The sequence below is a fragment of the Notolepis coatsorum genome (assembly GCF_963971535.1).
Source record: "Notolepis coatsorum genome assembly, chromosome: 1".
In the NCBI taxonomy this organism is placed as follows: domain Eukaryota; kingdom Metazoa; phylum Chordata; class Actinopteri; order Aulopiformes; family Paralepididae; genus Notolepis; species Notolepis coatsorum.
The window spans coordinates 173,911,617-173,926,319 of record NC_140165.1 but is presented as its reverse complement, the minus strand read 5'-3'; positions in this window follow the sequence as shown (position 1 = coordinate 173,926,319).

The window sequence follows — 14,703 nt, the reverse complement described above, 5'->3', positions numbered from 1 at the left end:
TTTTATAAAATATATATATTATATAATCATACTTGTAGTTGTATTATCTGCGAGACATCGCCACCACGCAACAAGTCTAAATGCTCGCTATATGCAACCAGCTCCACTGTCTGTGTGTACTGAGTAGCCTCCAGCTACGGCCAGGATCCGGAGCTGCAGCTGGGCCCTATACTGTAGGGATGTGCATCTCCTCACTGAGGCCGATGCGATGTGCATCTCGATACGGTGCCAACGATACGATACATTAACGATACATTTGAAGCACCGGGCGATGTGATATGATTCACCCCCTGTTGAGATACGATACGATTCGATACGATTTGATTCAACATAATGCGATTCAACACGATGCAAAATAATAATAATAATAATAATAAATAATACAATTTTATGGTATGACAGAGGATTTGGTTGTATTCCTTATATGCAGCTTATATTATTATTAAAAATAAAAGAATCTACTGTAAGACAATTTATATAAAAACTCTTGGGTGCCTAAGAAGACTTTTGCATAAACTGTCTTTTCTATCCACTTTAGCTAAAAACACACGAGAGAGAGAGAGAGAGATATGCCGTAATATTTTATGTTCTATTTTATGATGAAAATTTTTGTATATACTATATTTTACAATGATATTTTGTATGTACTTATATCTGTTTGTAATCCATGTTTATGTTTAATATTGCTTTGGCAACATGTAGAAGTACGTCATGCCAATAAAGCCAATTGAATTGAATTGAGAGAGAGAGAGAGAGAGAGAGAGAGAGAGAGAGAGAGAGAGAGAGAGAGAGAGAGAGAGAGAGAGAGAGAGAGAGAGAGAGAGAGAGAGAGAGAGAGAGAGAGAGAGAGAGAATCCCCGTCTGAGCTGTCGTCGACAGTTGATGATGTCACACACTAGACTAGGTCACTAGGATGCGTCGTCTATACTTTCCGACGACCGTAGCTCCATTATGTCAACAACACGGAGGCAGCCAGCCTGGATGGATTGCATGAAGCGATATAATTAAGAAATGAATAACCAATAAATGTGAAGTTATCTTTGAACCCCTGTTGTCAAGCGTCTTCAATATACCCCCCCCTCCTCACTAATGGTACTGGTGTTGCAGAGTCACTTTAGTTAGACACTAGTTTAGCGTTAGCTGAACGGCTAACTGGCGTTAGCCAGAGGCTACTAGCGTTAGCATGTTGAGCAATTCTATTCATGTCTCCTCGACTTCCACTGTTTGTTGATAACTGTGACGCGGCTCTCGCCTTATATGTAGTAGCGAAGCAATAGTATCTGCTGTGTGTGTGTGCAGTCACAGTGCACTGCTGACAAGTGGATGAGAGGAAATTATATCAATGCATCGGTTTTTGATGATGCAAAGACGCTACAACAAGATGCATCGCGAGTTCAGCCTACATTTTGCCGACGCGGGGACTTATTCCACCGGTACACTTGCCCAGAGTGAGTGCTCAGTCGATTGTTCCCGCTGATCATACCTGCTGAGTGCTCACTGCTCAGCTCGCGTGAGTGGCGTCATCACACGCCTTGGATAATTTAGGAGTGAAATGCGAATCCAAGGCTTGAAAGCACTACTCGCAAGCCCGCCCCCAGATAATATTTACCAATCGCAACGGCCAATTAAAGGGGCAATTCGCGATGATATCATCGCAGTGTACAGCCCTGTGACAGGAGGGAGATGGTTTGTGTTCTGTGGAGAATAGAACACTCAGGAGTAGTGCTGGCTGGTATGATCCAACATCTGTATTATCACTGTATTCTTAAAGGTATGAATACCTGAAAAACATTTGATTCAAAGAAGGTAGCAAACGAGATTTTTTTTTAACGAATTACAAAGAATTAGGGTTAACATAGGGATAACTCAAAATTGGGTCGGATTTGTAGGTCTCACTTGCTTGGGCCATTCACAAACCCCCAACTCCAAGCCGGAGGCTCGCACCCCAACTCGTAGCCTGTCAACTGAACAGGCCTGAAACTGAACATTGCAAAATTGTCATCTCATTCAATGTAGGTCTGTTATTGCTTTTTCAAAGGGCATCTAATGTGACTAGCCAAGCATTTACTCTCTTCCCTCTCTGTGGAGATACAGCCTGGTTACTAAATGTAGGGAGCTCCTCCCCCTCCTCTACCTGTACTTAGAGCTCCTCCCCCTACTCTACCTGTATTTAGCTCCTCCCCCTGCTCTACCTCTACTCTCCATTACAAGCCATGTGCACGTTCATATTTGTGGTTCCATTCTCCTAGAATCACTGTGCTGCACATATATGTCATATTGTGGTGTCACTTTGAGGGAGTCTCTCACTCCAGAGTTGAAGGGTCACGGGGGAGGAGCTATAGGGGAAGTAGTAGGTGTGTGTATGGTGGTGGTTTGCTATTGAATAAAGTCGGAAGTAACCTTAACCCTTTCACTGTCACACAGCCGGTTAACCCTTTCACACTGTGACAATACAGAAGGTTAGCCCTTTACTATCACACAACCGATGGCGATGCTCCATCATTAGCATCATTAGCTCCGCGGATGCTAATGATGCTAATGATGGAGCATCGCCATCGGTTGTGTGATAGTAAAGGGTTAACCTTCTGTCGTGTGGCAGTGAAAGGGTTAATGAAACCTGTCACGCCGATCATTGCGTTGCCTCTTCCTTTGACATCTACAATACAGTATTTAGTCACCAAGCTGTATCTCCACAGAGAGGGAAGAGAGTAAATCCTTGGCTAGTCACATTAGATGCCCTTTGAAAAAGCAATAACAGACCTACATTGAATGAGATGACAATTTTGCAATGTTCAGTTTCAGGCCTGTTCAGTTGACAGGCTACGAGTTGGGGTGCGAGCCTCCGACTTGGAGTTGGGGGTTTGTGAATGGCCCAAGCAAGCGAGACCTACAAATCCCACCCAATTTTGAGTTATCCCTATGTTAACACTTTAAGTGCCGAAAACATGTTTAGGCGTCTTTCCTAGCCATGCTAAAGTTGCCGAGGACGCCCTAACTCGTCTTTAATATCAATATTTCAAAAATCTGTGATCGAAATCATATTTTTCCTCCGCAGCCCTGAGACACAGTACTGGCCTCCTCTCAACCCTCTAGCGGTTCAAGAGCACCATCTGGTGGCCGATCGGCAGAAGCGCAAACAGGAAGTCATGTGGATGAAGTGCTGATCACCCATATTACTTCCGGCCACTCTCTATAGCTCCCACGACTCCATCTTGAAACACTCGATAATGGATCGCTCGCCCTAACTCAATAAACAACGTTATTTGGACGTATATACTATTATACAACCTGGAAATGGACCGGGTATTTCGACATCCCATAATGGAAAACTGTCTACCCCACGCTGATCGCCCAATGGCCTGCGGAGACTGGGGTGAGTTTTAGCGTGTAATATTACCGTGTTCGACACTAACTGCTATGATGAACATTTGACCCACATTAGATGAATGGTATAACGCTGCCCACAGAATTATAAACGCCCCCCCCGCCCATCCGGTCATCATCAGATGATACGTAGAAACTTCTAGAAGTACGTCCAATTGAAATTTTTTATCTCGCACAGATTCCTACCAAACTGTATTTCATCATCAATATAATGCATTTGGGGCTATAAATCACGTTCTGGAGAAAGCTGCAGAAAGAGATGAAAACATACTTATACTTTAGATCATATTTTAGTATGAATATGTGAATGAAAAAGTTTAACGTTGCTACACCATGAACAATACATATAGGACCTTGAATGGGCCCTAATAATGGCAATCTAGCAATGTAATTTAAAAAGTTATAGCCCTGCAAAGAAGGGGAACTTCTCCATGTTAAATAGAGCTGGCAACGGATGGTATATCATGAATTTAGCCTTAGGCAATCAAAGTGTTAACCCCAATTCTTTGTAATTCGTTAAAAAAAAATCTCGTTTGCTACCTTCTTTGAATCAAATGTTTTTTCAGGTATTCATACATTTAAGAATACAGTGATAATACAGATGTTGGATCATACCAGCCAGCACTGCTCCTGAGTGTTCTATTCTCCGGACCCTGAGGGGCCAAAGCACACAAACCATCTCCCTCCTGTCACTAGACGTTAAACTACAGACAGTTGACATTTCCGTGACTTTTTCCCCGTCAGAGGCTAAATAGAGTCTCCATCCCCTGAAATAGCCTCGCAAATGTGAAGTAGGTTCAGGAGAGTGGAGGTGGATGTTTTCGCTGTGCTGTTTCACTGGGAGTAGATGCTGTGTGCCCTCCACCCATCCCCATCTGAAGGGTCAAAGAGGAGAGACCGTCAGCACTCTGGGTGGCGATGGACAGACATTACGTGGCTTGGCACAGGGGCCTCATTACATATTGCTATATATATATTGGTCTAGGTTCAAAACAAAAGGCGACAGAGCTTTTTCGGTGGCTGCCCCTAAATTGTGGAACAGTCTTCCACTGCAGATGAGGTCTTCCCAGACCCTAGAGACTTTTAAAGCACCGCTTAAGACTCACTTGTTTTCATTGGCTTTTCGAGGCTTGTTAAGCCATACATCCACGGTCGTGTCGTGGCTGTTTAATGTATTGTATCTTTTGATTTTGTGTATACAGTATTTTGTTTATATTGTAAAGCACTTCGGTGCAACTTGGGTTGGTTTTAAATGTGCTATATAAATAAAGTTGACCTTGACCTTGACCTTTCATCCAACACGCTTTACAACGTGTGCCTCACATCCACACACTGACGGTGGAGGCAGCCGTGCGAGGTGCCAATGTGCTCATCGGGAGCAGTTAGGGGTTAAGTGTCTTATTTGTTTGTGTTATGCATCTTTCTTCCCTTCTCTCCTTTCCATCTCCTTTTCTCCCTCTCCTCTCCTATCTCTCCTCTCCCTCCTCCCTTCCCCTCTCCTCTCCATCTCCTTTTCTCTTCTCCTCTAAATTCCCATCTCCATCTCTGTCTCCTCTCATCTCGGCCTCCTATTCCTCTCCTCTCTACCTCTTCTCGTTTCTACTCATTTTCATCTCCATCTCCTCTTCCCCTCATCTCTCCTCTTCCCCTCATCTCTCTTCTTCCCCTCATCTCTCCCCTCATCTCTCCTCTTCCCCTCATCTCTCATCTTCCCCTCATCTCTCCTCTCCATCTCTCATCTCTCCTCTCATCTCTCCTCTTCCCCTCATCTCTCCTCTCCATCTCTCCTCTCCTCCGCTGGTCTCTAGTGCTCAGTGCCTTCGGTCTTGTGGTGTAAAGATGACTGTCTCGGCTGCACCAGGTCTTGTGGTGTAAAGATGACTGTCTCGGCTGCACCAGGTCTTGTGGTGTAAAGATGACTGTCTCGGCTGCACCAGGTCTTGTGGTGTAAAGATGACTGTCTCGGCTGCACCAGGTCTTGTGGTGTAAAGATGACTGTCTCGGCTGCACCAGGTCTTGTGGTGTAAAGATGACTGTCTCGGCTGCACCAGGTCTTGTGGTGTAAAGATGACTGTCTCGGCTGCACCAGGTCTTGTGGTGTAAAGATGACTGTCTCGGCTGCACCAGGTCTTGTGGTGTAAAGATGACTGTCTCGGCTGCACCAGTCGGTTACAGGCGGCAACAGAGTGAAAAGGCAAACAGAGAATCGGGGCCAAAAGGGGGAAAAAGGAGGGCAGGGAAACTCGTGCACGTACCGCGCCGTGTTGCAAACGTGCTTGTGTGTATTTGCGAGAATGCGTGCGTGGATGTGTCTCTGCGTATTAGAGTGTGTCGTGTGAGTGTGGCCAGTTTCTGCTTAAGCTGGTTGACAATTCCCAGAAAGCCATGGGGGACTGTCTTTGATGTGCTTCTCCCAGAGTGCAGTGCACTTACACGTGAGCGGCAATACACATTTGATTTCCTGTGGTCTAGTGGGGGCCTTTATTTTGAAATTCCCTATTGGAACAATTCCTATAGTAAAACACATATTCCTGCTTTTTTATTTTCCATACACACTATAGAGACTTAAGCACAGAAATACTGTAGCTAGTGATTTAACATAGGATTTATGTAATAGAATATTATAGACATGGCGAATAGTATCGCTGTGCTTCACTGTAGTGTCTTATAGTAATTGGTGTGTGTACGGAAAAACAACACTATACTATAGTTCATTTTAGTATTGGTCAAGAATGGTCTATGTAAAACATACACAGTACATTAGGGAGCGGCTGGGTAGTGTAGAGGTCTAAACACTGGGTAGTGTAGAGGTCTAAGCACTGGAGCGGCTGGGTAGTGTAGAGGTTTAAGCACTAGGAGCGGCTGGGTAGTGTAGAGGTCTAAACACTAGGAGAGGCTGGGTAGTGTAGAGGTCTAAACACTAGGAGTGGCTGGGTAGTGTAGAGGTCTAAGCACTAGGAGTGGCTGGGTAGTGTAGAGGTCTAAACACTAGGAGTGGCTGGGTAGTGTAGAGGTCTAAACACTAGGAGTGGCTGGGTAGTGTAGAGGTCTAAGCACTAGGAGTGGCTGGGTAGTGTAGAGGTCTAAGCACTAGGAGTGGCTGGGTAGTGTAGAGGTCTAAGCACTAGGAGTGGCTGGGTAGTGTAGAGGTCTAAACACTAGAGAGGCTGGGTAGTGTAGAGGTCTAAGCACTAGGAGTGGCTGGGTAGTGTAGAGGTCTAAGCACTAGGAGTGGCTGGGTAGTGTAGAGGTCTAAACACTAGGAGTGGCTGGGTAGTGTAGAGGTCTAAGCACTAGGAGTGGCTGGGTAGTGTAGAGGTCTAAACACTGGAGTGGCTGGGTAGTGTAGAGGTCTAAACACTAGGAGTGGCTGGGTAGTGTAGAGGTCTAAACACTCACTTACCACCACAGTGACTGTCGCAGTCAGCGCGATCCATCTGTCGAATCCAGCTGTCAGCAGTACCTCTGGCTTGGTCAGTCATCCCTATGAAGACAATTGGCTGTGTTTGCTGGTGGGAAGCCAGTGGGGTACGAGTCCTGGTCGTTGCAAAACAGTGACTACTGGTCGGCAGGTGTGTAAAGTACTTGAGTAATTGTACTTAGTTACAATGTTTCTGGGGATTTGTACTTTACTCGAGTATTATTAGGTTTGTAGTTTGGCCGAACTAATGTTAACGTTATTAACCACACTTTATTTAAAAACAGCCAATCAAATCCCCATCAATGGAAAATGAACCCGCCCATACCCATGCTGATTGGTCCTTGTGCAAGACTAGAAAGCGGGATCTTTGATTAAACACCTGCTATCAGAAGAATAGACAGTCAGAAAAGAAGTTTTTTTAGTACTTTTTAGGCCACAAGCTTTCCCCATCTGCACTGACTAGCTCCAGCTTTTCTTGACCATTTTCACGATATTTCACGATCTTTGCGCAGCTATTGTATATTCTACATGGAGTCAATATTATGCCTCATTTGACAGACACTATTTGTAGTCCAACATGTAAAAGAAAGTTTGTTTCTACACACTGTAGTTTGTAGTTTATTAATAATAATATTACGTGTTTGGCCGTCAGTTTTGGAAACTTTAAAAATGTTAGTGTGTTTTTAGCCAGTTACTCTGACTTTTACTTAAGTACGATTTTGAGATGGTACCCATACTTTCACTTAAGTATCATTTCTGGGTACTTTTTACACCCCTGCTGGTCGATCGGCGTGGCTGTTCAGCAGGGAGGGGATCTGGGGGAAATTCTCTTATTTAGATTGCCACTTTCTCCCGCGCCTCACTCTCGCATACTTGACTCAGTCGCAGGTTTTTAATAAACGCTGGCTGGCAGTGCGCATAAGGCATATAATAAAGGCATAACTGTTATATTATTGAATTTCTCTAACAAATGCATCTATTTCAGTTCGCAAGTCAGACAGGCTCGTGCTGCGCGCTCATAACGGAGTCGCTGTCACTGACTGAGTGCAGCGCACACACAATACACACACACACACCACGCAGCGCACACACAATACACACACACCACGGAGCACACACACAATACACACACACACACCACGCAGCGCACACACAATACACACACACACACCACGCAGCGCACACACAATACACACACACCACGGAGCACACACACAATACACACACACCACGCAGCGCACACACAATACACACACATACCACAGAGCACACACACAATACACACACACACACCACGCAGCGCACACACAATACACACACACCACGGAGCACACACACAATACACACACACACACCACGGAGCGCACACACAATACACACACACACACACCACAGAGCACACACACAATACACACAAACCATGGAGCACACACACAATACACACAAACCATGGAGCACACACACAATACACACACACCACGGAGCACACACACAATACACACACACCACGCAGCGCACACACAATACACACAAACCACGGAGCGCACACACAATACACACAAACCATGGAGCACACACACAATACACACAAACCATGGAGCACACACACAATACACACACACCACGGAGCACACACACAATACACACACACCACGCAGCGCACACACAATACACACAAACCACGGAGCGCACACACAATACACACAAACCATGGAGCACACACACAATACACACAAACCACGGAGCGCACACACAATACACACAAACCATGGAGCACACACACAATACACACAAACCATGGAGCACACACACAATACACACACACCACGGAGCACACACACAATACACACACACCACGCAGCGCACACACAATACACACACATACCACAGAGCACACACACAATACACACACACACACCACGGAGCGCACACACAATACACACACACACACACCACAGAGCACACACACAATACACACAAACCATGGAGCACACACACAATACACACAAACCATGGAGCACACACACAATACACACACACCACGGAGCGCACACACAATACACACAAACCATGGAGCACACACACAATACACACAAACCATGGAGCACACACACAATACACACACACCACGGAGCGCACACACAATACATACACACCACAGAGCACACACACAATACACACACACCACGGAGTGACTGTAAACTCTCTCACAACATCGCCTGCAGCTCACCTGGATGGGTGGGGGAGGGGTTGGGTGGGGGTGGGGTTAAGTGGGGGAGGGGTTAGGTGTGTTGCAGTGCGGGTACAGTAGTCCTGCTGCATCGTTAAGATAAATAGTAGGTGTAACTGAGGGGTACAATTCCCTGGCTGTATTGATAAGTATGGTATCATTAAACCACTACCGCTTTATGTACTTTAATTACTGGCCATACAGTACATGATATATAAATATGATGAACACTTCCCACAATGAATCGGTTCCACACAAAGTGGTAATTAAGTATTTATTGCAGCAAAAGGTACATAATATACTTCTCTATTTTACTTTGGATGCGCTTATAAGGCAAAGGAATGTGCGTAGGCAAATCAATAATGAATGTCCATTCTCTGGTTACGCAGGAGGTAATTATACAACCTGAATCTTAGGGAATTATATCTATGGTACACTAGTAATATATAGCGGGAGATACTGGAAGGGTCCCCCCGGTTGTAAGCCAGCAGGGGTAGAGGATCTGTCGGTAGTAGAGAGTCTGGTCAACGATGACTAAGGAGACTCCAAGTACAGGAGACGGTGCAATAGTCTCTTGATCCACAGACGAATACAGCTGTTCTCCGTAGACTGTAGCTCCACAGTGAAGAAAGCTAGCCGGCCTCAGGCTCTCTGAGGCGCAGACTCGACGTGGCTCCTCACAGGGTAAATCCCACACGTGTAGGCGTCGGCGATTCTCCGCTCCATGAATCACAGGACCAAAACAAATATAATCCAGCCGCAAAGGGCTATGTAGTCGTCGGGTAGATTAATCCAGTGTACATGTCCACACGGTTCTCGTCTAGGTCTCCTCGGGTGAAAGCGCCATGAAAGCAGCCCAGCCTGGATAAGCACTCTAGCTGGTACGAGGAAGCGTTGGTGATGCTGGTCACTGTAGAACTTTAGCCGCACGATACACTATACACAAATAGACTATTACTGACTTAATAGAAATATGTCGCACTCGACGGTATAGCGCCAAACTCTGACAATTCAGTTATTAATTCGCACGCGGTCTCAATGCTCTATTTGGGGCCAAACAGGCCATACTTCACCGCACGGAGTATCGTGGGTGAGGCTTCAACTTATTGGGTAACTCTACTTCTGTATTCACCTGCGCCATATTTATATGCACAGCGAACAATCTAGTGCCAACCTCATTTCTGTCTCGTATCCCTGGGCAAGGCCGGGCATGTACAGACATGTCTTGACGGTGGCCTTGAACCTGACTCCGGAGGCATGGTCCTGGCGCCTGTGGACCGCTGTCCAATAGGAGAATGAAATATTATGGTCTGGTCTAGGCTAAAGGGATATTCCGTGTATATGTACAAGGAATATAAAAGGGATATCAAACGATATACAAATACTATGCAATATATATCAATCAATAAATATATATATTCGGTTTAATCTGATCCTTTGTAACAGCCGCCTCCTAATTAGTCCCACCTAATTAGCTAAGCAGAGACAGATTAACCGCACTGTCCACTACTCAATGTCTGTTGTGAGGGGTCGGGCAGTTCACAAAGTCATAGGGTCATGGTCGTCATCGATAGTATCGGGGAGCCTTGGCAGTTCTATTAGCCTCGCCACGGGTCGGGTGTAGATCCGTCCTTGGACGAGCACTTCGGCTGCTCGGACCTTTCCGTCGGCACCGGTGATCACTTTGCTTACGCGGCCAGCCGGCCACATAGCTCGGGGTAGTGACTGGTCGATAATCATGACGACTGTTCCTTCTGTCAAATTGTCTCTCTCTTTCACCCATTTCTGGCGGGTCTGTAGAGACGGTAGATAGTGGAGTAGGAAGCTGTTCCAAAACTTATCAGCCAATACTTGACTGTACCTCCACATTCTTCGGCCGTTCGCTTCTTCAGGCCTGTACATTGTCTGTGGTAGCGCGGGGTCCAGCCGCCCCATCAAGAGTGTGTTGGGGGTGACTGGGTCGACATCTGCTACATCACTTGAGACGTAACCGAGGGGCTTTGAGTTCAATACTCCCTCGATCTCCGTGAGGACTGTCATTAAGACTTCTTCTGCCACGGTCTGGGCCCCAAGCACGCCGTACAGGGCTGTCTTTATTGAACGTACTTCTCGTTCCCAAGTTCCACCGAAGTGAGGTGCGTTCGGGGGATTAAATTGGAAGTCAATCTGGGATGGAGCGAGGTGGGTCTTAAGTTCTGGGCCCATAGCTTGGAAGCTCTCTCTCAGCTCTCTTTCTCCGCCTTTGAAGTTTGTCCCGTGATCAGACAATAATATAGACGGTTTGCCTTTCCGCGATGTGAATCTTCGGAAGGCCATAAGGAATGAGTCTGTGCTCATGGTTGGAAGGAGTTCTATATGCATCGCTCGGGTGGTCATGCATTTGAATACAATACCCCACCGCTTCTCGGTTCCTCTTCCTTTCTTTATATACAGCGGGCCGAAACAGTCCATACCGGTGGAGTGAAAAGGCTTGTCGCCGAGTCGGAGGCGACAGGGAGGTAGGTCAGCCATCCGGGGTATACTGGGCTGCGCTCGCCACTTACGACAGTCTAGACAGGTTCGCTGGAAGCGCCGCACTGCTTCTCTCCCTTGCAGTATCCAATAACGACGTCTGATCTCCGCGAAGACTCTCTCTGCCCCGGCGTGATGCACATCCTCGTCGTATTTCTTTATGATCAGCTCTGTGACCTTGTGTCGGCTGTTTAAGACTATCGGGTACTTGACGTCATCCGGTAAGTCTGGAGCTCTCCGCAGACGACCACCCACTCTGATGAGACCATGGGCGTCGCTCTCGGTGGCTAGGTGGAGCAGTCTGCTGTCTGATGGGACGGGCTTTGCTCCCTGTAGACAGTCTAGCTCATCGGGGAACGAGTCTCTCTGGGCTCGTTGTAGTAGAAGAAGTTCTGCTTCTTCGTAGTCAGCTGCTGTAATGTCAGTAGTGAGCAGAACCTCTGGGTGGTGCCACAGGAATGTCTTTAGCTGCGCACTCTCTAGGGTGAGGCAATCGTCTATGTCGGGGTCTGTGGAGACGAGTGTGTTCAATCCACAGAACATAGATTTCTTGTTTTCGGCCTCCTCTTTACTCGCTTCCCGTGGGGTGGGTGTAGGCCACTCTTCTTCCGGGAGCTTGAGGAACTCTGGCCCGTCACTGTATAGGTTGTGACGGGTGAGGTCATCCAGGGACATTCCCCGGGTGATGACGTCAGCTGGGTTGTGTTTTGTGTCCACATACCTCCAGCTTGCTACTTCTGTTAAATCTTGAATCTCTGTGACTCTGACTCCCACGAAGACCTTGTATCTGCACGAATCAGACCGGATCCATGTGAGTACTGTCGTGGAGTCTGACCACAAGATTGTTCTTTGCACCGGAATGGTGAGTTCACGTTGGATTAACGTGGCGAGTTGCGCTCCTGCTAGGGCTGCGCAGAGCTCTAGATGCGGGATAGATTGTTGCTTTCGTGGGGCTATTCTTGAGCGAGCCAGGATGAAAGCAGTATGTATTTCTCCTCCCTCCTCTCGGGCACGCAAGTAGGCCACCGAACCGTAGGCTACTTCGGAGGCGTCGCTGAAGACGTGCAGGTCCATCTGGCACGTCTCCGGCCTCACTGTGGGTGGGAAGTAGCTGCAGCGTATGTTGACACCTGGGAGTGAGCTGAGTTCCGTCTCCCACTCTCTCCATGTGGATGCAAGGTGTTCGGGGATGGGGTCGTCCCAGCCCTGGTCCTTGTCCCATACCGCTCTTACAATCATCTTTGCCCTGGTGGTGTAAGGTAGAATACATCCCAACGGGTCATATTGTCTGGCGAGTGTTCTGTATACACTCTGGTGGTCGGTAGTGCAGTCGACCTTCCCTGCTCCTTGGTCAGGGGTGTGTGTTTATAATGGAGCGAGTCTGTTTTGAAGCGCCAGACTAGTCCTAATGTCATTTCTTGGGCTTCTCCTGGGATGGTCGCCATCCAGGTCTCGCTGCTTGCTGCCTTGTCCTCGGGGGAGAGGCTGCGCAATACTTGCGGGTCGCTGCTGGCCCACTGCCTGAGATCAAAGCCGCCTTTGATCAGGGAGGCGCGGAGCTTGAGTAGAAGGGCCTCGGCTTCTTCTGGCGTCGAGACGCTTTGCAGACAGTTGTCCACGTAGAAACTATTTCCTACACTTTGTCGGACCTCTTCATCAGCTGCTGGGTCCTCTGCGACGTGCTTTTGCAGTGCAAACGTAGCACAGCATGGGCTGCATGTGGTTCCGAAAGGGAGGACTTCCCATTGATAGATGGCTGGTTGCTCATCCCCGATCCTCTCTCTCCATAGGAACCGCAGCAGGGGCTTGTCCTCCTCCACTAGTCTCACCTGCAGGAACATCCCTTTGATGTCGCCGCTGATGGCCACCTTGTCTTGGCGGAAACGTAGTAACACGCCTAGTAGAGAGGGGCCGAGTGTTGGGCCGGGCAAGAGCTCTTTATTCAGATTTTGTGATCCGATCTGGTAGCTGCAGTTGAACACAATACGATCCTTGCCGTTGTGGTGGACTTTGTGGTGCGGCACGTACCATGATTCGGTCGTCTGATCGGCCTCTTTAATGTCAATTTTCTTTATGTGTCCCGCTGTGATTAGCTTGTTAATCTCAGCGCGGTACACCGTCTCTTGAGCGGGGTCTCTGGCTAGGCGCCGCTCTGTGTTCAATAGATACTGCTCCGTCGCTTCTTTTGGGGCGTGGAAGGTAGGCATACCCTCTCGCCTCAGGAGTGGAGTTGCGTATCTCATCACTCCGTTGACTTTGACTCTCTTTGTCCCCTGCTCGAGGAGGGCTATAGCGTAAATGTCTTCCTTGGAACGAATGTCTTTCTTTTCGTTCTTAAAGGGCATTGTCTCTAGTGTCCATAGCCTCTCGACATGCTGTAGGAGGGTGGTGTCTTCTTCTGTCACTCTGGAGTGGAGGCAGTTAGTGGCTGCTGTTCGGTTAAGAGACTTAGTGAGGGGGCCTTGTAATGTCCATCCTAGGCGGGTCTCGACTGCTGCAGGACAGCCTCTGGGCCCTGTGTGGACCCGGTCTATCGGGACGATGAGGTCTGCATGGTCGGAGCCTATCAGCAGGGTCGGGGTGGCACCGTCTATGAGCGGTATAGGTAGTTGACGCAGGTGCACATATTTATCCATCAGCTTGGCGATGGGGTAGGTGTACTGCGACAGGCCTATTTCTTGGCTGGTGAAAGCATTAGTAATCCTATACCGTCTCTCTGGCTGCCCGCTTGCTGCAATAGTGAAGGAGACATTCTCGCCCTTTATCGTCTTTAGATCTCTTCTTATTGTCCGAATCGTCATCTGGTTTTCGCTCCCCCGCAGCCCCAGCTGGGCCGCAGCGGACGCGAGGAGAAGGGTCTTCTCTGACCCGTCGTCAAGGACGGCGTAAGTGTCCATGACCTTGTCTTGGTAACTCAGTGTTACGCGGACCACCTTTAAGAGCACCCGGGCGCCCCCGCTGCTGGCGGGGTCAATGTACATAACACTTGCCTTTGTGCTGCTTGAGGGTGCAGGCTTTCTTCTGTTACTGTCGTGTAGGACATCTAGGTGGGCTCCGTCACACCGATTACACCTCTTCTTTAAGCGGCAATCGGCTGCCATGTGACTGCGCGCACATCGGTAACAGCGTCGGTTGGACTTTATCCATTGACTCACAT